Source organism: Tinamus guttatus, unplaced genomic scaffold (assembly GCF_059628265.1).
Source record: "Tinamus guttatus ecotype Peru unplaced genomic scaffold, ASM5962826v1 Tinamus_guttatus_pri_ptg000153l, whole genome shotgun sequence".
NCBI lineage: Eukaryota > Metazoa > Chordata > Aves > Tinamiformes > Tinamidae > Tinamus > Tinamus guttatus.
Genome location: NW_028288687.1, coordinates 2118839 through 2141576, shown reverse-complemented (window position 1 = coordinate 2141576; position 22738 = coordinate 2118839). Strand labels below are relative to the sequence as shown.

Below are 22738 nucleotides of genomic sequence, written 5' to 3'. Positions count from 1 at the left end.
TTTTTAATTGATACACTTAAATCAATTCCTTCGTGGAGAGACATTTGATCATTATGAACTCATTTTTACGCGTGGCCGCTTTCAAGAAAGCAAGCTAATATTGTTCCGTCAGCAGTCAGGTGCATTAGAGAAGCACTTGCTATTTGTCTTGCTCTGATGTGTTTTGATGGTGCTCATTTCTTCGGGCGTGCTTTTAGCTCCCAGTGATTCAGATGTGTCAGCTGCCGTAGCTGTAAGAAAACACTAATGATGGATTTATGCCATCCGTGCTTCAACTTGGTGACCTAAAAAGTGGCTAAGTCTTTGCTTTTGAAGCAAAACTTGTTTCAGTTATACAAAAATACATTTCCTAAATTTCTCTATTTTAAATGAAAAACTTTATCTTGATTATATTCATGGTTCTTTCAGAATCTTCTAGATGAAGGTTTCTGGAAAGAATCACGAGTATAATCCATTCTAGGTGATATAATCCCTTCTAGATGGAGGTTTCTCAATAGGAAATAGATGGAATTCTGAATTTAGAGGAGAGAATCTCCTAATTCTCATTAAAGGTGAAGCCAAAATGTCATTCAAATTGTATAATCGTTCTGAAATGTCTCACTGTCTATGTTAAGGAGGAGTTTCTCTAGAACTTTCAGAGCAGTGGACATCCAAGGAGGATCCTCAGATTTTGGAGGCAAATGAACCATTATCATCATTGCTGTTGTTGGTATATTGATATGATGTATGTTGTTGATACATTACAGTAGCTCCCCTCTAAAGTGAGGTCCCACAGTGCTAGGTGCTCTAGAGGAAGGAAGCAGCCTCTGCACCAACTATTAGCACTCTGGGCAGAGGAAGGTAAGAAAAATGAAGAGATTAGTGAAAATGTACAATATATGCAAACAAGATGGTCTTCCTGACAGATGAACTTCAGCAGCAAGATCATATTTTGAGGTTTCAGAAATCCTGTACTGCTGAGCAAGTTGCTCCAGCATAAAAAATGATACATTATTAAATAGCGAATTGGATACATATAATATTTATTTGCCATCTAAGCTCTTCTATCAAAAAGAGTTCCTTGGGACAGCCTCTGCTCTGGGTCATGGAGCATTTACACTAGATTTGTTAATAATCTTGCTGAACCTCATGAGAGAAAAAAATACTCTACTCAACAGAGATCCCATGGGATGCAGTCTGGAGATCTGGGTTCACTTCTTGGCCTCACTACAGATACTTTTGTGTCCCTGGCAAAGATACATGACAGTTACATAAGATTATGCTCTATTGTTGCTGAGCAGAAAGAAACCAGATTATTTGGCTTAAGTAATAAGAACGTGACTTTTATCCCTCCCTTCCTCCATCAATTATTGTAATATTTCTTCTGTCCCACCGGGAAAATTCAACTTCTAGTACAGGCTGCCCCTGGAGCACCTCAAAGCACATTTCTTAAATGGCCCTGGGGATTTTCTAGCGTATAATTCACAACCAGAAACACTTCCCTTATGGACAGGTTCCTTGACACGCCCTAGATTGAGGACAGACAGCTGTGGTTTTCCTTTGGCTTCAGGAGACCGGGTTAACCTTCCCTCTGCAAGTCACTCATGGAAGTATTTAGTTCTCGTCACCACTGCTATGACTATGGTGAACGGATGCTGGAAGGTGCTGATCACTAAGCAGGCAGAAACCAGGCAGATGCCCCTCTGCACATCTGCCCTTGAATCTTGGTTGGAGAAACTTTCATCTGAAGAAGGTTATTTAATCTGTAGACTCATTCTCTCCTTGGCCTCTGGATTGAAGGCGCCAGTTATGAGAGTGGTTTCTGTGGGACAGACCTCTGGAAATCCGCTGGGTGTGAAGGCCATGTGGCCATGGTCAGGCAGAGGGCTATGAGCATTAACCACAGCAGTCTGGATGTTGACCAGGCAGCGGTGTAGCAGGAGAATGAATAAAGGATCTGTTCCCTTCAGCTGGGGACTGAAAACGTTTGAGGTCCTCACACCAGAAGAAGGAGCCAGTCTTAGGGCATGGAGAAGCCTAGCAAGGAATTCAGACACTCTTTCAGGGAAAACAGGGCTGCATATTCCTCAAGGAGCTCAGCTTGATCAGGTAGTAACTTCCTTGACCATGGAGCGGCCTGGGAGCTGGCACGGGGCAGAGGTCAGAGACCTGCAGCCGTTCACTGAACACTCCCAACCCTCTTGAAGGGGGCCCCAGACATTCTCCTCTTGGAGAAGACCTAGGCTGGGAGTTCCTACCTGTTTTCTTGTTTACACTTCCCCAGCTCAGACCCGGTGTCTGCTCCCTCCTCTCAGCTAATTGCAGACAGAGGCCCCGAGGGTTTTGGTCCGGTGCCATCAGACTCCTACTGACTACGGTGGTGGTGTTCTTCCCCAGACAATGACTTCAGTAGCTTCAGGGCATCGCAGAGCCTCCTAACAAACATCTCTCATAACTGCCTTATTAACTGATTACTCTACTAAGATAATAATTAACACCCTTACTTGTTTCTCAGCACAGCCAAAAATACTCTCAAGTGGACTAAAAATGCATAAACTGAATAAATGATTTATGTTTACTTTTTTTAATGGAGCAACTTGTTAGCAGTGCTCTAATACATAGCCCTATAACAGCACTCCCGGTTTTGTTACCCATTGAGAAGGCTGTAATGAAAAGCTGTAAGGACTAAAACAGCAGAATATTCCCTGAGCTAAATTCTGCTTTCAGGTATATTTAAAGTTCTTGCTGAGATGAATCCTAGAGAGGTTTTTTTGAATAAAGAGAAATCTCTGTCACCTGCTCATTGCTGCTTACATGTTCAGATCCTGCACCAGCCAGGTCAAGGGAACCTACCCTGCAACTATACACCAAAAAATGCAAGTGCCAGACGAGCCTATCTGCAGCAGATCAGAAGGGCCGTGTTGACACACGCGCTGTGCGTTGCTGACTGCACAGGGCACGAGGCGGTGGGGAAAGTTAAATTCACCTTTGCAACAAGTGTGGCAAGACGAGCCTGGCGATGGAGGCTCTAACTTTTCTTAGCTCTGGCAGATGTAGCAGCACGTGAATCCAGACTCTGTGCGTATAAATAAAGGCACTGTCTGAACCACTTAAAAGTAGGATGGACTGAACTCCCTAGATTATACTTTGGGGAATATTCATCCATTAGCAGGGGAATGAACAAAATGGTCTCTCTCATCTCAAACTGCCTTCCTGATTCTTCCTGTGCAAGCTTCTGCCCATGGTAAAACAGCCTGTATGCTGTTAGATGCGAGGGGAAGGCAGACTGGTGCTAGAGAAGAGGGGAAATAAGCTAATGCAGGTGAGATTCAGTCACAAGCTGCTGTGGCCGGTGGCTGTTGTGTGACACACAACACACACAAATCCTAGATTTTTTTGACAGACCAACTAAATTGCACTGTTTTCTTCCCACTGATTTTTCAAGATCTTCCACTGATTTCACTTCAATGAAAATTTGCACCATGCAGGTGCAAATATTTTATGGGACTATGATGTGCTCACTTCTCTTGTAAGAATTAATAGGGTTCTTCATTTGAAATCTCTCAGCAGAACGCGAAAAGCCCTACTCGTCGCACCACTAAAAGCATCTGATTTTCCTTCAGGACTCCAGCACTGTCTGAAATGTCAGGTCACTTGAAGGTGCTGGAGGTGTCCGATCGTTAATCTCTAGAGATGCTAGAGAATTTTCTAAACCACGCTTTTCTCACCAGTGTGTAAATGAAAAGTCCTGTGGGTATTTTCAACATTTCTTAGGCAGTCCTGCCAGTCAGTTATATAAAAGCTAAAGGCTACAAAACGACACTTGTCATGAAGAAATACAGTATTTTAAGATAACCACCATACCGAGCTCTCTGATGTGTCTTAAAATGATGTATCACTGTATTTTTTTTTAATTTCCAGAAGTAAAACAGGGTTTGCTTCAGGCAGAGACAGTCTAAAAGCTTGTGCTAATAAATCTATGCACGTTTAGTAGTGCTTAATACAAATTCTGCTTCAAGTGCTTTTTAAATACATTATCACCTTTAAGTAAATACAGTGGAAGACTGCCAAATGCCTGGATGCTGTTCTCTGTAAATTTATGCATTTATATCATCAATGCAGTAAAATGTTTAAACTTTCATTGAATTTTGCTAACTGATTTGCAGCTTGAATAGTAGTAATTTTATGCCTTTATCAATTACCTTCTAAGTAGCTGCTCTAATATTTCTGTTTAGGCAGGCAAAGCACACTCACCAAAATACTTTTCATCTAAATTAGATTTGGTGTGAAGTAGTCTAGTGATAACAAAACAGAGGACATGTCCAAGGTATAAAGAATTCAGGACTTTAGTGGCTCATTCCCAATAGGAAACAATATTGTGCCTAGCAGAAATATATTCTGGGGGGGTCCCAAATTCATAGCCTGCAGGCCAAATTCCTCTCTGCTCTACACTTTCTGTGTGCTCCCTCATCATGATTTTTTATTAATGTTTCATCTGTTGCTTTTCTGATGAAAACCTGGTTGCATTGCACGATGCCCTGTAACAAATTAGGGAGCAACCTTTGCTCCTGTGAACTGGTGTTCTAGGAATGTCCCCTTTACACAGCTGCACGGGGCTGTGAAGGGTTTAGGGCTGTGCTCGATTAAGGCTGCTGCCTTCTGCTTTTTTGTTTCACAATGCCATGCCACGTGTTGGATTTGGTAGTCCATAGACACTCTCCATCCTTCGATTCCTCTTAGCTCTTGGGTGGCACCCAGCTTGGTGCTCCACAATGTCCTCCCCGCTGTAGGGACCCGAAGTGCCAGCTCCAGCAATAACCATGGTGGCAGTAGCTTGAGGAGGGACGAAACACAGGGGCCATCTTCTCGGCACCTCCAGCTGCTGCTAGTGCCGGAGTGTCCATGAGGAGGAGAGCTGTAGGATTTTGATCTTGATCCGTTAGTCTTAATCTCTTGGTTTTGATCCATTGACTGGACACACAAGTCCGCAGACAACTTCTGTGATTTCACAACTTCACAGAACCACAGAAGAGCTGAAGTCAGAAGGTACCTCTGGAGATGATCTGGTCCAACCCCTCGGTTCAGGCAGGGTCACCGAGAGCAGGTTCTCCAGAACCGTGTGTGGACAGGTTTGAATATCACCAAGGATGGAGTCTCTACAAAGATCTTTGGGCCTCCTCTTCCAGTGTTCAACCACCCTCACAGTTAAGAAGTGTTTTCTCATTTTCAGGTGGGATTTCTTGAATTTAGTTTGTGCCTGTTGCCTTTTGTCTTGCCATTGAGCACCACTGGGAAGGGACTGACCCCATTTTCTTTAGACTCTCCCACCACTTCTACCTCCTTTAATGATATTGGCAGGTTTGCTTCTTTTTGATAGCAAAATAGACAAAGCTGTAACAGTATTGAGATGAGAATCCTTTGGTAATCTGTTTCAGCAACGGTTCTTGTAGTAAGGCATGCAAATTCTGTTTTGAACTGTTCTTCTCCCAGTAGGTAGGTCAGTTGGTTTCATACAGGTTGCGGGCATGTAGCCAAGAGGAAGATTTACCTACGAAATGGTAGCGAGTGTGAGAATGAGTAGTCTGAGCAGTGTCACCTCCAACAGATGTCAACACGCGGCGCAGAGTGTGTTCACAATTTTTAAAAATCAAATTCTATCCCGTTAAGAGCCTGCCTCAAGGTAGGCATTTGAGCAGAGTATTTTTTAAATGGCTCTGTATTGTCATTTTAAGTTTATGCTTTCCAAATAGTTTTTGGTAAAAGATACAGGTAACCCTTTTAAAAATATATGTTAAATATGGTCACTAATTTATAAATGAGCTTAAAATGTATTATGAATGCCTTTGAATTTTGACTAAAGAAAGAAAACCTAAAGGCCTTGTATATTTTTCTGCCTGTTGTGTTCAAGGTGCAAGTTGAGAAAGGAGTGAAAAATGGATCAAATCTGTTATTTGAAGATACAGGAAAACATTTTTTAGCTTGCATTTGAGTTTAATTTTCAGGAGTGACTAATAAGAAGGTGATGATTGCTTCATTAGTATGCACCAAACTGAAGGCATAATACAATTATGTATTTCAGTTATAATTAGGACATTTAATTGATTTGTTTTAAAAGAATTAACAGAGATAAGGGAAAAAAAAGAGATTTGTGGCACACTCTGAAATGTTTTCCACACAGCCAGCTGGGTTCAGCTGAACAGACATATCTGGCTTATTTCTGGATAATGTTTAGAAGATCAAAAACTTTGTTATTGAGAAACCGTTATGAAATAAACCTGCATTTCTGCAGCTCAATATTTTAGATGGCAAAAAAACAACGAAAAAAAAAAAATCTTGTAATTCTTTTGAGGTGGGCATTGTTTCCTTTGGGGTGGTAGAGGAATTGAGCCATAGAAATAGCACTAACAGTTTTATGTGTGTTGCCATAAAAAAACAAGGTTAAGGTACAGATTTTCTTCTATCATAGTTGGTTAGCCAGTAACTCCGGTATCCACTTTGGCAAAGACAAACATTGTTTAGAAACCATCTTCTTCCTCCTTTTTGGTCACCTACTTCCCTCTGACTTTTTCCTAATTTTGCAGCCTGGCTCCCTACTTCTTCCTGATTCGGAGTTATTCTAACACAATAACTTTTCACTTCCAGTTTTTAGCACGGGAGCAGAATAGCTGACACAGCATGAGAGGGGATCTGTATGCGCTGTAGCTGCTTGTGATTCTTACTGTATTACAAGGTGTCTTCCTTTTTTTTTATTTTTTCCCAGTCTAATTTTAACAGTTCCACGTAGATCCTACCATTTGCCTTGGCGGAGAGGGGGATTATCTAAGGGATAGCTTATATAAGGTGTGTAAGTTGAATTCTGACAATACAGGTGTTCAATCATGTGGCCTCCCTACCTGGCTGCTGATCCATATGACCCCAAGGATTGCCAAAGCCGTTGACTCTGGCACTGACAAGACGCTCTGTTCCAAAAAAGCATTTAAACTGCTACATTCCTGTCTGAAACTTATAATTTGGCTTGTCATTTCTGTTTCTGCTGATAATGTTATTTTTGCATTCTAGTTCACGGGTTTCAATACACCATGTTGCAAAAATATATACCCGAAACCTACCCCATGAGACCTGTCCCGAGTAAAACGCTGCAAATAAGGGTGCAGACAAGAAGTGCTTAGGAGGCAGTCATGGTTTGCTGCTCACACATATCTGTACTCGCTGACTGCAGTGAAGACTTCAGAAATCTCTCGTGCGAGATTGAGGTGGGGCAGCTGAAAGTGCTGTGGTTCCTGAATTTATTCTGCTCTTACATTTACAAGAAGACGTACAATTCAATTAGGGAGCTAAATGCCCAGCGAAGGCAGAGAAAGCAAGCCCAGAGCGGAGGTGAGTGGCTGGGCAGCCTTCTGGTAAAACCTGGGCTGGTTTTTAGGCACAGATCAGAGCCCGCTGTTTACAAACAGCAGGGCTGGAGGGTGACTCACACTGAGGCAAAACCAAAAAAGCCAAAACAAAATCCTCAAGTTCTGAGTTCTGACACAGAGCATGAAAAATAAGCCGATTCATAATGAAAGGTGACGCGCTGCACAGAGCTCCCCTGCCTGCAGGAATCGCCCCGTGGCGACTCTTGGGATGAAACTGCACTAGGTGTGTGAGACATAGAGACTGGAAATTCTTTTCTCTGAAAATATGGTTTTATTTGAACTAAATATTTCCTTGGGAACTTCTCAGCAACAATTTATTTCCATTTAGCCGTTTATTTTTGAGGCAAAGACATCCCTTGATAACATCAGTAATTTCATGGCAATATCTTCAGAAGGCCGAGAGCATTTTTGCACTTGGAATGATTGCTCGTATTTCATATTTCTTAGTACCATCAATAAATGTTCAGAATTAAGTTCTGAAATTAGGATTAGGTGTGTTCATTTCATCCAATGGAAATAATTTAATTGGCACATAACACCTTTTTATTTTTAATTTGTTTATGTGGGAAATAAAAAAATTCGTTGCAACCCCGATTACGCGAACTCAAAAACCACTGGAAAAATATTTGCTTTTATAGCAATTTCTGTTACGATTAAGTCTTGAAATGTATAGTTTGTTCAGAAAAGCATTTTATGTTAAGAGTATTTGTGTTAAGAAGGTTGATTAGGTTATTCTAGTTCTGTTTAGAAATGAAAACAAATTTTGAAATATCAGGTTCTCATGAAACATAAACTTAAGTTTTCTCTCACTTGTGGGAGACAGTAGAATTCCCAAATATCATTTAAGATATAGCATGAACCGTGCAGTCACATTGTATGTCCTAAATAAAACCCATGGGGCATATACAGAAGAATTGTACCTGTAGAGTCGATTTGTATGGACCCAAGGTTGTATGAGTAAAGGGTCTGTCCATTTTGCTATACTTTCCTCTATTTAACAGCAAAAAAATATATTTATAAAGAACTGAAAATATTTTACATCTCTAAAGTAACACTGTTGCAAATAATTTTTCTAAAAGGAAATATGCGTAGATAGTTGCTTGTTCCTTTGCACTCTAGGAAATCCAGATTTTGCTTTTTGGTGCCACATTGCAACAGGAAGTAAAAAACTCTGAAAATGGAAAGTGAAAGTACACCATCCCATTTTGCCTTCTGTTTAAAGGGGTAGGAAAGCAAACTTTAAAACTACTAACAGTAATCAGATCTCAACATTTCACTTTTAATGAGTACAGATTCCACAGCCAACGAGTAAAATTGAAGAATAGTCCCCTGTGCCCCTTTAAAAAGTTGCAGTTACAGCCTTTGCTGTTTTTATTGCAAGAAACCAAGAATCCATTTATTATCTGTTTATTATAAGGCAAAAGCACTTTCTAATGAAATATCTTTAAATTGGAAAGAACTAAACTTCATATTAAATAGAAGAGCAAGAATACAAGAAGAGCAATTTCTACTGTGTGCTGTTATCAGAATACAGGAGTTTTTAGAATTTGAAAAGGAATCGATTCCTGGCTTATCATTACCCTTAGGAGTAACAGGAATAGTAGTAAACTATTTTAGTGTTTGATGATTAATGTGTGTAAAGAGAAGTCAGTAAAGCTGGCTACAGTGAGTTTCCTATTCTGGAGGAGCTTCAATCCAAAGACAAAATCCAATAATCATATTAAAATGTGGGTCTTTGCTCATGTGAATAGACCTCTGGAGCAGAGCACAGTGTCAATCAGCGCAGGTATTTTAATTGCGGTGGTGACACATCAGTCTCAGCTAGCTGATGATCAGTCTCAATACTTGCCCAGGAATGTGGTTAATCTGCCTGAAACATGGAAGGTAAAGTTTGGATGGAGCACCAGGAATTCGGTCTCTATGCCCTACCATGACTCTCCTGTGGGCAGTTCTTTTAGAGCTAGTTTTACGAGCCGCCAAGTTGGTGGTTTTTGTTGTCGTGTCCCCGCACACGGCGTGTGGCCCTGCACTGCCTGCGTGGCTGAGGCCTGCGCAGCCGTCCCCAAAGCCAACAGCGTCAGTCTCTAACGACACCGCTGGTGCCTTCTCCTCTCCTGTGGCCGATGAGGTGGGGTGGGATGAGCTTCGCCTTTCATTGCTACTTCTGTCTGGTCAGGCCCACTTTGTAGGCTCATGGGTGTGCTGAGAGACCTGTGTTGGTTTTAACACATTGATAGAGGCCTGGGAGGGGTTATGAGAGCATCAAACTGCTGCACTCTGCCAGAGAGCTCAACCCGGCTATGGCTTAAGGGCTGTGAAGAGGACATTTGTGCAGGGTTTTCTTTGCTTTTAAATGACCCAAAAAATATTGTGAGGAGGCATTTGAAGAAAGAAAGATAAAAGCCTGGAGACTGTGTTGGATGGAGCTTGTGTCTGCAGTGACCAATTTTCTCACTACTCCCTTTTATTTAATCAAAGCTGCTTGTTTTGTCCAGTTGTTCATCCGTTCAGCTGAGAAATTTTGAATGAAAATGCTTAAAGCAAGCAACTATGAAGTACCCAGGTGGGTGGAGTGGCTTGAGTTTGATACTCGCTGTCAGTAGTTTTTGGTGGGCAGAGAGGAGTATCTTTGAGCTGGAGATTTCCTGCAGGAATAAGTGTAGCTTTCTGTCAGTTGGCCTTGGTCTGGGCTAGAAGACATAGTCTATGTGAGTGGCATCTTCCCCGATCACATGTGTCACAGTGTTCTAATTAAAATGCAGATTGAGTTTTAATTGGAGGTCACATGAAAACTTTTCCTTGTCAGGTAATAAAATAGGAGAAGTGTTTCTAATTAGCTTTGAGTGAGAAGTCAACACCGACAACGTAGTCAAAGCAGTTGGGTGGCAGGTTGGTGTGTCACTGATTCACTGCTGAAGAGTGATGTGATGAGGACAACAGAAAAACCTAGAGAAGAGTCAGTAAACTTGGACTGAAGTCAAACACAGTATCAGCTGAGGGGCTGTAATGAGAGTCTTCACCCTGTCTAACCCTATAGATGAGATCATTTTTACCTGGGTTAGCTGGCACGAGAACAGTGTGTTTCTAAGAAGATGATGATAACTGAATGTTGGACTCCAACACTATGGACAACAAACTGTTGAGTCTTACAAGCTCTTCATGGCCAATATTAACATGCATTAGCAATCCTCTTAGAGAGACACTGAGGCTAGCACTATTACGAAGAAACTCTGGGTCTCAGAAGCGTTATCCAAAAGGGAGCTAATTACTAGTTCTCCCAAGGTCATCCTTGGCTTCTCTCTGTCCTCCAGGAAAATTTTACTTGTTTCAAGCACTGGAACTTGGTGTTTTGGAATGGAAAGGCGCTTGTGCACTGGCAAAGCTAGAAATTCATCCAGCTCTGTGGATAAAGGCTTGAATCATTTTTCAGAGAAACTCTGAAGTGATCATCTCAGCTGCCAATAGCACCTGGCACAGGGGTGACTGGAAAACACTTCACATGTTATCTGTGGTCTTTTCCAGGGAAATGCTGAGTGTCCCTGTTATTGTAATAAAATTTGGTAAAATAATAATGTCTGCTTTCAAGCCCTTCCTCAAAGGGTTTTATGTTGATCATATCAAATATTTCAAATGGAATAAAATCTATCTTTCTGGAGAATAGTGAAATACTACATAAAGGAACAAATACTTGCATTAGGAAGAATTTTATTAATAGACTATATTCTTCCAAGAAATATTACATTCCAGTGCCTACAGGTTTTAGTTTTGTTAATCGGTGTGGTAGTTGGTATGGATTAAGCTTCATAACTGAATTATTAAGTGTAATTAAGCTAACAAACGCATAGTCAAGGGCCTCAATTCATGTTGAGAGTTAAATGTGATCTGTATCATAGGAAAATTGCCTTTTATCTGAGGTTGGCTCATGAAGTATTTTGGGGGCCTGTCTGTTTAGCACAGACACTCTCCTGGCTATGCTGCTGCTGTGTAGATTCCTAATCTCATTTAATTCAATTTATTTGCCTTTTGTGGGCAGCTATAGTACCTTTTGCACTAGTTTTAAGAGTTGTAAATCCTGTATTCATCTAGTCAGCTACTAGAGCATACTTTCCCCGGGGGCTTGGGGAAAAACTTAGATCTTGGAGCACGTGGAAAGGGGTGCTTTGACCTGAGCTGAAGAGTTGATCTGATGAAAACTTAAGCGTGGCCTCAGCTGAGTTCTGTGCTCGGCTGTGGTGGTGAGCCAAGGAAGGACCAAGCCAATGAGAATATTCTGGCATCACTTCCTGGAGGTTACAAGAACCTTATGTATCATTTTATGTATTTTCTTTTCATGTGTATATAATCAATTCCAGTGTCGAGGCTTGTGTTTTGGTTCATACAGCCAAGCTAGGCAATTGACTTGGCTGTATTTTCAAACCTCTTGGCTTGCTAAATGTCAGAGCCTAAGTAGGGCTTCTCTTTGTACTCCAGTCTCATACAATTGGCCTGAATTATGTGTGTTCCCTGAGAGCACATGCCCGGCTGGGAATACAAATCAAACCTATCGAGGAGCCAAACACAGAGGTTGGTGAAGCAAATGTTTTTGTCTGCCCAAACCACCTTTTTTTGGCTCCTGGCACAGTTATATGAGGCCCAAGCTTGACAAGTCTTCTAAGTCCCATATGCCAAGACCTAAAAGTGAAGTGAAACAATAAAAATAGTGTAAATGCACTGACAATCTCTATTAAAGTTCTCCCCTGACTTGATGGAATCCTGCAATTCTGCACCTAAGGGAAGGTATAAATCCTCTGAAAGAAGATGGCATTGGAGGGGATTTTTGCAATGCGTTCTTCAGGGTGGTCATTATCTTAGATGTCCTCAGATAAGAGCACAGACAGCTGCAAACATAACTCATCAGTTCATCATGAGATATTTGAATCTCCACTAGTACATAGAGAACAGCAAGATAAGAAACGAAGGAGTGTTTTTGAATTTACTGTTGCACACATTATCTTCAGCTGAGTCTTGCAGGTTTTGTCTTAGCAGAGTGAGGGATGCAACTTTGCCCTAATTTTATTGGAGTATGCTCAGGGATGCTATTCCAGCTGTGGCCGAACGGAGTCAAGAAACCATCCCTCTCAAGATGATCTGGTTCAAAAAAGCCCAAGCAATAAAAAAAGCTAAGATGGAGCGTTCTGCGGGAGCCAGATTTGGGAGTGTCTGCACATGCAGTTACTTGGCTCACTGACAGGGGTGGTAACCCCGACCGGGGGGCAGTGGATAAACAGCTGTGGGCAGGCTGGAGGTGGTGGCCTCCCAACCTGGAACAGCCCGGCAGGCCGTGCTCGTCGCTACACAAACCCGGGATTTCTTCACAGGCGAGTTCTTAGATGGAAGAGCAGACTGCTGTCCAAGTTCGCTAGGAGACGTACCGCATCCCAAAATGTATGCATAAATATACATTCCCCAAACGTGTGCGTTAAATGAACATTCAGTACTCAACAGCGCCAGCACATCCTGCTGGCTCCCATTCCGCCTGTAGCCGTAGTGGCTGGAGCACAGTATGTTCCAAGCAGTCTCAGCTGTAGATCCCAACCGGAGTGGGGCTTCTATTAAATGCATCTGTAGTTGTGTGTCTTTGGTCTGTATCAGATTCTCCTTAGGTTACTTAAAGTGCTTCCAGACAAAGCTCTCTTTTGCCCTCCCAGCTCCATGATATTTTTAACCCTCTCCTCACCTACAATCCATCAATCACATCAAGCCAGTGCATCCCGCCAGCATCCCATACGGCGCCAAGTACTGTTTCCCTTTTGGGAAGAGAGATTAATTGGTTAAACATGACGTGAACAAGCTGAAAAGAAGCCACCGCTCCCCAAGCCTCTCCGAGCACGAGGAAGAGAGCAGGGCTGTGCTCTGCAGAAAGGTCACAGTGAGCTCACGCCAGCAGGAGCATCGCATTTTGGGCAGGACTCGCTGGGTGGAGGGAGCTGGCTGAGACATCCCAGGGCTGAACTGGCGAGAGGCAGCGCGGAGGAGCGTGGAAGGAAGGCCTGACCACACCAAGGAAAAAGGGGTGGGGGAGAGAACTGGATATGAGGGCTGCAGGCACCAAGTTGTTGTAGATTTGAAGCAAGAGCAAGGAAAGATGTGGCTTACCACTACTAATACCTTTGTTTTGTTCTTCCCCAGAGCATCTGAAAAACTAGGAAAGAGGAATGACGACACCAAGAGTATGCTTTACCAGGAGATTTTTCCTCAGGCTTTTTTTTCCTGTATACTCTCACTCTTGATCACACTGCAGGACCACAATGCCTGTGATCATGTGAATTATGGAGACCCCATAGCAATCAGTTCTAGTCTAGCTCCTGGGTCCTATACCAGAGGAACACGCACTTGCTGCCAGGCCCTTGACCTGTGGATGCTGCTCTTAAGGCCCTCCACGCTCTGCAGGTTGCCACTGTGTCTGGCAGCAGGTGTGAGAAGGTGGCATGAAGAAGATACCATAGGTAGCACATATTTGTCCCTCAAGACTTTCCCTTAATCTCTCTGGTGCAGTCTAAAAAACCTACAGCTCCTCCCATTGCATAGACCTCTGTGACCTTCCCCCTGCGTTTTTCTGCTTAGGAAGGTCAGTCTGTCCACAAGGCAGATACTTAGGAGTTTGGGAATTTTTTTTCTTTTTTTCTTTTTGAAGATAGGAGCGTGCTTGGCTCTAATTATCTTTTCATCTTGGATGTTTAACACTTTTGGGGGTAAATTGCAGGAGAAAGGTGAAAATTAGACTTTGAATAGTACATTCACATAAGATTTGCACAATAAAGCTTATGGATTTATGTTAAAAGGGATCAGTTGCTGAGGAAAATGGGTACCCTATGGAAACATTACTCTGCCAGTGGACACTTGCAAGTCCTTCGTTGGTGACCTTGGCTCCAGGGCAGCCTACAGCAGCCTGCGGCTGGTCCAGCTGAAAGGGCAGGTCATAGATCTGCCTTTTCTATCTGTCTATCTGTGTTTTTTCCTAAATGACAGTTTCAGCGAGCACCAGAAAGACTAACCCCTTCCACATCTCCTACGTGACAGCACTTTGTGGGTATTTGTGCTGCCCAGGAGAGTCACATGCCAGAACCTGCAGGACTGGAAGGGATTGCCCGGGCCTGGCAGAGGAGCTGCAGAACCCGTTGGACCCTGATTCCTATTTAGAAAGGAGGATTCCCCAAAGTGTTTGTACTTTAAGTATGATTGTGAGGCAGATATAGAAAAAGTATGAGAGGAAGCGAACAGCTAACTGGGAGGTGGGACTGGAACTGGATATGCTTAGAGGTATCGAGAGGGAGCAGGGTTTTATATGTTTTTTATTATGTTTTTGAATGCTGACCATGTATTTAGATCTGAATAGAGCAAAACAACAACCCTGTACAAAGCTTGCATGCTTTTCTAATGTTAAAGGCTGAGGTCCAGCTTACCTTGGTTTGAATAGGGTTATTTGATTACAACAGACTCTATCCCTTCTAGAAGCAAAAAGGAAGGTGCTCCTTAGTTGGAGGGATGTGGCTTTATAGGCTCGGTTAGTCACCCAGGTGGCTTAGGAAGGGCATGGAGGCAACACCTCGTGGGAGAGCATTTGGGGTAAAGCAGACAGAGATTCTTTTCTCTGCATGGAGCCCAGTGTGTGTAGTCCTTGGCAGAAGTTTTCTGAGTGACCTTAGCCTAGTAGTATAAATTTTAATTGCAGCTTTAAATGCTGCTGAGATCAGATGGGTGAAGACGAAAGAAACAGCTCCATCCACCTCGTGTGTATCCGAGCTCTGCTTGCAGGATGTCTTTGGAGAGGGCTCGCACAAGGGTTGTGGTAGTTGTTACCCTTTGATTTAGAGATAGCAGCAGAGCAGGGACGCTTGTTATCCCCATCAGTTTGTTCAGGTTTGAATCACATGAGATGCTTCATGAAAATGCTTCAAGCACTGCTTTGACCATGATGATGCTGTGCAAGTTGAGGCCTGGATATGAACTACCTGAAGCTGGAGGTGGCATTCTGACGTTCAACATTTTTCCAAGGCACAGCAAAGGCTTTCTTCATTCTAGTTAACTCCTTTTCTGTGAGCGATTGCTTCTGAAGAAAAGGAAAGGCTGGGGAGAAAGTTGCCTAACGTCTTTGGGTTGGTGATCACTTAATACGCTGCACTGCTCTTTCTTTGCTTGAGAGGCGTGAGGGTTTCCTACCACATTTAATGTCTTCAAGAAACTGATAATCTTTATCTATCTCAGGCTTTAATGTTTTTTGCAGCTAATTTCACACAGCAAATTAGACAAAATACTTGAGCTGCTTCTACCTCCTGGACTGAACAACAAATGAAAATAGTTTTTTTGGAGAATAGCTTGAGAATGACCTGAGAGGGTTAAATGAGTCTCTCCGGTGCACTCAGTTTGACAGGCTGATGCACTTTGTCTAGATGATAGATATGAAAAACTAATATCTCAGTTTTCAGAGGGGGTTCTGAAACTTCAAATCGAAACCAGATGTGCAACAAAAAAGAGCAGTATATATTACAAAGTGTTGTGAAATAGCCCAAGGGAGGCAAGTAAGCAAAAACAGGCCTGTTACTTAGCAACATGCAAAACAAAACAAGTAACAGCTTGGTTGGCATCTGACAGGGCAGGTTTTGCTCTTTGCAGTGGAAAAGACGACTGGAGAGAACTTGGAGTAATTTTGGCATTTCTGGTGACCCGGAAACAACTTCCTTTTCACCAAAATGGTTACCTGACTCCTATCTTCACCTAGACCTCCTCTAGCCCTTGGGAAGTGCGAGTGCTCTGTTTTTGCCATTCCTATACCTTTGCCATCCAACCTGGTGCTTGACACAGGTTGTCTTTTTTTTTTTTTTTATCTTGGTTTCTCTCTTTCTCAAGTTTCTTTCACCTACACCAAGCAAATATGAAGGCCAAAATAGTTGTGAGCATTTTGCACAGTTGTTACCGGCTAGATCAAGTCCAGTTATTCACATTGGGGGCCTGGCTGTGTGTCACTAGTGGGTACCAATGGAAAGAAATGTTCAGTAAGTAAGAAGTTAGATTTAAGTATACAAGTAATCAATTCCCAGAGCATATTTTAACAAGTCTGTGGCAACAGCTCTTCTTTTTCATTTGATTTCATTTGGTCTCTTGATTAAAACAGTTCATTTTATCAAAGCCCACCCCCCCAAGGAAAAATAATCAGAGCTAAGGTCACAGGATATTATTAGCCAGGCTTAAAAGTCAGTCCATAAAGCAAGAGAGTCACTTGCTTACTTAAACGAGAGCTCTGATGTGCACTGGAAGGCTCTACTGACGCAGCTGCGTCCATTCAGGGTGTGAAAAAGCCGGCGCGCTCGCAGGGCAGCTCTGCCGCCGGCCGCCGGGATGGAGATCCCGGGACGCCCGGCCTGCGCAGGCCGGCGCTCGCTCCGCGCCGGGAGCTCTCGCTGGAACGCGGCGCGGGGCCGGCGAGCCCTCTGCCAAGACACACGTCCCGATATCTCTGTCCGAGCAGATTCTGTCTGAGAAAACCCTCTCGCGCGTGGGCACGCCGGGGGGAGCGGCCTGCCTCGGGGACCTGCGGCGTTAGGCACAAGCCCAGCGTGTCCCGCGATTTGTAACCAAGCTGCGAGAGGTAGCAGCGCTCACGGCGCCGGGGGGCCGCGGGGGCTTGGTCGGCTTCGTTTTTGGAGAGGTCGAGACTGCTCGGCAGCCAGTTTTCTTAGCAGAGCAGTTTTCTGTTGGGAAATGCTGTTTTGGCAGAATTAGGCTTTTGGGGGGAAGTTCGCATTGGTGAAGTTTTCGATGGAAACATTGATACTACTTGAGATTGAAGTAGCGACTTTCATTTTGACTCCTTGTTCTGAAGTTTAGCTTCTAAAAATTACTCTAATATTAAAGATTAATTATAGATATGAATGTTATGACATTAACAGATAGAAATTCTTAATGAAGCAATTTTGATGCCTTCAAACTAAAAATAACTCAGAATTTCCATTCTGTGAAATGTTTGATGATTTTCTCTCCGATTTAGCAAAATGGCAAATGTCAGCATTAGAACTTCCTTTGGGATAAAAAAATCCGTTTTCTGGCTACCTCGAGTAAAGCTTTTAAGTCACTACAATCCATCAGGATTTGAACTGGTATCTCCATGAGGAGACACAGTTTTATTAGTCTCTGGCGCAAAACAGGAAGGGAAGGAGGTTATTTTCCTGACTTCTTTCTCATTTGCTGAGCCTGTGGTTTCTCTTGAGGCTTCTACTAGTTCTACAAGGCCTAAGTTCTTCTGCTCTCACGTGCCCCCAGGAGGAATGCAGGTGCTAGAGGCGTATATAAATATATGTATTTTTGTATATATACATATATATATATATGTATGTATATACTGATATATACATATATAAATATATCAGTAAAATGTGTAAGTGCAACTCAGGTCACATGCACTGGGTCAGGTAGAGGCAGCTCGTGTTGCTGTGGACACTCCTTTTTTAATTGTGGAGAGAAACGAGGGCATGTTTACCATTATCAGTGCTGAAGATCCATGGTGTTTAATAAATTAAAAGGTTCTTTTCAAATTGCAAAGGCATTTACATTCGACTTGTGCTGGCCAATGAAGTCCATTAGTGTCTGAATAAGTGGTAATTAGTGGTAGGAGTCGCAGTTATTAGTGTATCTTAGCTCCCTGTTTGTAAAGCAGCAGCACTTGACCAATACCCGTCGCAGGAAGGACTCCATGAGAGTACTTGGAAGTGGCTGTACCTAGTGGTCTTTTGTAGGCTTGGCATGGGGTAACCCATTTGTGGTGAGCAGGTCATTTATAAGCAGGAGTTGATGCTTTGAGAAATTGGAAACTTCAAGAGAAGGTGGCAAGTCAAGCACTCCAAGGCCATTCGTGCCTGGATTCTTTTCTGAGAATTAAGAGCAGAGACTACCTGCAATATTCTCTCGTTACGTCAACACAAAGTGATCGCCATGAAGATATGTGATTGCCTTAACCTCCTTCAGCACGGACAGCTTTTTGCTTATTCAGGTCACATCCCCTCACTTCAAGGTAGCAAGGCTGGTATTTCTGGCCACAGGGAAAAGTGTCTTCCTGGTCCATGGCTTAATAGGGAAGGAGAGGCTAAATAGCAGGAGGGGTTGCTGTTATGTACATAAAATTGAGGTAAAAATGAGATCATATCCATTAGATAAAGAGCCACAAGGAATGATCTATGTGCTGGAGAGCCTAAAATGCCAAGCTGGAAGGGGTTGATGGAAATGTTTGAAAGAGTAAAGATGCATTTAGGACAACAGTCAAGGAAAATGCCTCCTCTATCTGTGCTCCACATTGCCTGGAGATACTTTAGGAGGAACGCAGAGGAAGGCACTGCCATAATCACATGAAGAGATGAAAAATGAGTGTCTCCACTGCTGAAGTTCACTTGGTTTTAAATAAGCTATAGATTTGTTTTACCTGACTTGGCTTACAGGAGTGATTTGTACTGAGACAGATTCCAGGCTATCTATAGATAGTCTGGATAGATAGACAGTCTATAGATATGGCTGTAGAGACTGCCACTCTACAGGTCCATGCAAAACTCGGGGGTTTTGCAACAGGTAGAGTAGACTGTGGGCCTCTGTCCTTGGAAAAGATGCAAAATACTTCTTGTTGATTCTCATCTTGCATTTGATAAACAACAAAATCTGTTGAGCTCCTCGTGTTCTCTTTGGTGTCCCAGGTGCATTGAACTCAATGAACCCTACTAGAGTATCAGGCTGTTCCTGCTCCGTGCCCTCTGTGTTCCAGCATCCAGCTTTCAAGTGGAGTTGTTTTCTGTCCTGGATTTACCCTCATCTTTCCTCCTCAAGCAGCTTCCAAGGGATGGCACTCGTGAAATGGTGAGCATGGTGCAGCGTGGGGATGCCTGTGTGCCTTCTAAACCCATCTCACCCGCTGGGGAAGATGTAGGGTTGCATTTTTATGAGCATTATTTTCTCCTGAGGCAGCTTTGTCTAAATGGAGAATTTACACACACATTTTACATGGTGAGAGTCTGCAATATTTCAGCTGTGGAAACATCTTTGTAAATCAGGCAAGGAGATGCTTGAAATTATTACGGATAAGTTATGTTTATTTATGCTCATGTTTGAGTGTTAAGAAACATGCTCGAATCTTTGCATGTTTGTGTACTCATGTGCACGCCCTTTTAAAGTCGTTATAAATCTCTGGATGTACTGCCATTTTCTGTTGTGTCAATGAGGACATTCCTATTTAATGCCTTAGATCTGAACCCAAAATTAATCTATTAAATAAACTAACACCATTCAGAGTCACTAAAATGCAGGGCATAGCACAAAAGCGGTTCCTCCCAGACACTGTCCTTCCATTCCGTTCTGGAAATTTCAGTGCCTAAATTCAGTACTGGAACTGTGGGTTTTTTAAGCAGATTTTTGTTTGTTTGTTTTTATTCCTTTGTTTATTCCTTTGCTTTCTTTTTTTTCATTAAAGGATTTGGCCAAAACCCAAAGTTTGGCGCACACTCATGATAGGTTTGTTTCTCCTAAGACACACAGCAGTAATGTCTTTTATTATATTGGAGGCTTTCTTATTGCTGGAAGAGGAACATGTTAACATATATTTATTCTGATTTTGTTTGTTTATTCTGATATTATTTATTCTGAAGTACTTCATGCACAGCAAGCATCACAAGGCTTCCTATAGCTGTGGTATGGCTGGGGTGAGGTGGGAGCTGTGGTTCCAGCATGAACTCTCACATGGGCAATGCCAGTGGAGGAGGGCGAGGGGATGCCCCCTTCCTGCTGTCTCCCTGCCCGTGTGATTGGCATGGAATATCCTGAGATAGTTGTAGACAGACACGTCTCCGAAGACTGTATACATGAAACCAAAATATTATAATGGTGGTTTTTAATAAGGGGAACTGGCAGAGCTCAGAGGCATTTATGGAGATGGCAGATATCTCGCCGAAACAAAACATATCAAGGCTGTTAAGCTCAGGTGAAGACTAGCAGCAGAATTATATAAAGTATCTGGGGCCATCCAGGTCTCTCCTAGTTGGTGATTGAGAAAATCTTGGGAGGCAAGTACTGGGCAGGGAAAAGAGCCTGGGGAAGGAATTACATTTTTCAGACTGAGAGGCCTGGATTAACCATACACTGGTCTGTTCTTTTCCATTCTGCCTTTGAAATGGAGTATTTCTGTCCTAAAACTCAGTTTTCAAGGAGCGGCAATCCTACAGATTCTATTTTGCCAGGAATTATACTCACTTTTTACTGGTGAACTTCAGGATCTTTCTTGATACGATGCTATCATGCACATTTCCAGGAAAGATGAGCGGAGAGATAGCCAGAGCTCATGACTCAGGGTGAAATTACCTGGTGGATTGAACACCCGTAAGTTGGTTTTGCTGCTTCTCCCGGGTACCTGGCCCATCTGCAAGAACATGCACATGCAGCAGGACAGATGCAGGAGCTTCTAGGCACGTTGCAGCTGTGTTTTGTCACAGGATGAAAGGGCGTGCGATACCGATCAGATACAGCTGCTGAAAAACAAATTGAAACAAAGAGGCTCACAAACAGCCAGAGTTCATAAAAGGGCTCTATATGCTTTCTAATGCAATAGGCCTCTATTCTGCCTCGCAAGCTCTTTGAGCAATCTTAAGAGAAGAACTGACATCTCCTTTCAATGAGAAAGAAGAACATTTGTTTTATTCCTAACAGTTTTAACAAACCTCTCCACAATGAATTATGTATTTACTGTAACTGCACGCTCCACAGCCACAAGTCCTTGCAGTGTTTCTGCAGCTGAAAATTCCAATAGAAGACTTCCCCAGAAAGGCCAGAAGATTTGGGTCTTGCAACAAAGGGTTTTGTACTTAGATTAATTAATCAGTTACTCTGATTTCTCCAGTTTTGGAGATTTCGCAGACCAGATAAGTCTACGATATAGTAAATGCACTTATGAAATATTTACAAATAACACTTGTGGAACCATGTGCTTCTCCTAGCTTCCTATCTGAGTCTTATTTTCTCTCTTTCCCCTATCAGCTATGGCTTCTCTTCTCTTTCAGTTTTCCTTTCTTCATATTTCACAGCATCCAGAGGTGGTGACAGCTGTCCTTCATTAAGAATAGCTGTCAAAAGCAGTTCAGTTCCTTTGGGAAAGAAAGGTGAAGAAGGAGCCATTGCCCCCAAAGAAATGATCTTTTACTAGTCTGAAATGCAGCTGTGCAGGCACAGGGACTTGCTCAGGGAAACTCTGTGCATTTGGGAGCAGAAGCATTGAGGAGTAGCCAGAGAAGAGGCAGACATGCAGTGAGAACTGAAAATAAGAACCGAAAATGTGGCCATACAGGGGGGTGAGGAGAAGAGTAGGTTTCTACAGAGGATAGGAGGGAAAAAAATCAGCCTTCAGTTGTTTTAGTTCTGTTTTCGTCTGGGAAGCAGGACTTCATAAATAAGATTACACTGGAGAAATACCTGATACTGCTCTGCAGCTAATGGAAGCATCTTAAAAGATGCTGAATATAGGCCAAGTATGTGGGTCACTAGAGAAACTAGTATTTATATTTGGACCTGCATAAGAATACAGTATAATATGCAGCTTTTGAAAACAGAGAAATAGAGAATTTGCAGAAAAGTTATAAACAGTAAAGACCATTCTGACTGCAGGTAGTGTGGTTATGACTGCAACTTTATATTCATCTGCTGTGATTCAGTGGGCACCTTCATTAAGGTTCCCATTTGTTAAGGTTATCCTTAGTCTGATGAGTAAGAGAGAACTGCCCCCTTATGAAAAGTCTTGATAAAAGTGAATTTTGCCGTGTATATTTAAGTATTTTTATTGACTTTCAGATTCTAAGGATTATTTCTATTTACTTATTTGGTTTGTCAGATGCATTGCTGTCTTGGGAAACTTCCCATTTCCAGGTTAGAGGCTCTCAGGGATTTTCACTGATACTGTCTGTGCATGCCACAAACAAGCTGCTAACTCTTGAGAGAGAGTCAAGAACATGTAAAGAACATCTGTTAGAGAACTAAGGATGCGATACAGCCCTTCTTATAAGAAGATGGAGGGAAAAGGTTTGTAGGAGTCCCTGATGCCTTGGGAAAGCATGTTGAGTATAATTTCTCCTCAAGTATATGCATTTCAGAAATCCTAGGGCCAAATTTGATTTTGGGGCATGCCTTTGCTATCAACAGGAGCTTTATGCTGGTGGTGGGGTGGGAGACTTTGATTTCTACCAGAACTGTGAGGTCTTGTGCCTTATTGCAAAAGTAGATCATGTTCCACTCTCTACTGCATCGGTTGATACAGGACAAAGGATGCTACTTGCAGCCAAGCTGGACCT

At 42.7% G+C, this 22738-nt stretch overlaps 1 protein-coding gene across 4 annotated transcripts in view; it reads left to right on the top strand.

Annotated features, from left to right (window-relative positions):
* Positions 1-22738, top strand: part of FGGY (FGGY carbohydrate kinase domain containing) — a 303483-nt gene that overhangs the window by 108142 nt on the left and 172603 nt on the right. Inside the window, exon 1 of one of the 4 annotated variants that reach the window (XM_088522433.1) lies at positions 6627-6699. The exons of the other annotated variants lie outside the window; for them this stretch is intronic. The gene's annotated coding sequence lies outside the window, so the exon portion shown is untranslated. Of the gene's footprint in view, positions 1-6626; positions 6700-22738 lie in introns of those variants that run through there. 4 annotated transcript variants of the gene reach the window in all.